Source organism: Colobus angolensis, unplaced genomic scaffold, assembly GCF_000951035.1.
Source record: "Colobus angolensis palliatus isolate OR3802 unplaced genomic scaffold, Cang.pa_1.0 Scaffold3, whole genome shotgun sequence".
Classification (NCBI taxonomy): Eukaryota; Metazoa; Chordata; class Mammalia; order Primates; family Cercopithecidae; genus Colobus; species Colobus angolensis.
In genome coordinates this window covers 30,049,668-30,050,903 of record NW_012116265.1, presented here as the reverse complement: position 1 = coordinate 30,050,903, position 1,236 = coordinate 30,049,668, and positions in this window count along the sequence as shown.

Sequence of the window (1,236 nt, the reverse complement as noted above, 5' to 3'; positions counted from 1 at the left end):
CTCGGCCTCCCAAAGTGCTGGGATTACAGGCTTGAGCCACTGCGCCCGGCCGAGTATAATGTATTTCTTTTGGCTTAAAGTTCAACACTGGCAACAAGTAGGGCTAGCAACCCATACAGAGATATGAAGACCATTTCCATAGACGTGTTTGCTGAGTGAAGAAGGCTGACTGAATTTTTTTTTTTTTCTTTTGAGACAGGGTCTCACTTTGTTGCCCAGGCTGGCGTGCAGTGGTGAAATAGTGGCTTACAGCAGCCTTGACCTTCTGGGCCCAAGTGATCCTCCTGTCTCAGCCTCCTGAGCTCCTGAGTAACTGGGACCATATGTGCACCACCATGCCCAGCTAATTTTTAAAATTTTTTTGTCTCCCTATGTTGCCAAGGCTGGTCTCAAACCCTTAGACTCAAGCCATCCTCCTGCCTTGGCTTCCCAAAGTGTCGGGATTACAGGTGTGAGCCACAGCACCCAGCCCTGAATTCTTAATTACAACTAAACTAGATGCTTGTGGATTTTCCTGTTTTACAACTCTTGCCTCTTTTATCTGTAAATTTAAGATCTTGACAGTTTATATTTGGCTTTGCTTTTTGTGTCCCAAGAGTTCTTTCCTTGATAAGCCTATGTGGAAACTACGGAATCTTACAAATATAAAACATTTCCAGAAAAACATACAAAAATGGACACCTGACATTTACACTCCCTAAGATCGTGATCCTGTTGAAGAAAGGAGATGAACGCGGCTGCTTTTCAGTAGTTCCTCATTCCACCTTACCAGGTTCTTCATCTGGATGCTATGCTGTGGGGGCCTGAGGAGGAGGCTGGGATTGTGATGGATCCTACTAGATTTTACAGCTGGAGCTCCCAGGAATGCCCTCATAGGGAATGTCCTGAAGGGAACCGTGGGTAACTTGTAAGCTACCTCAACTTATTTTTGGAACTATGTAAGATATAAGATGGATGGAGCTGGGTTCCTGTGCCTTTCTTGCCTTGTCCGCATGGAGATGCAGCTGCTCCTACAGGCCAAAGTTCTGCACGAATCACCTCCACCTGCTTCCCACTGGGAGACAAAGGTCTGAGAGCCTGTTCGGCGATGAACCACGATGATTTTTTCTTTTTTTTTTTTGTGAGACGGAGTCTCGCTCTATTGCCCAGGCTGGAGTGCAGTGGCCGGATCTCGGCTCACTGCAAGCTCCGCCTCCCGGGTTTACGCCATTCTCCTGCCTCAGCCTCCCGAGTAGC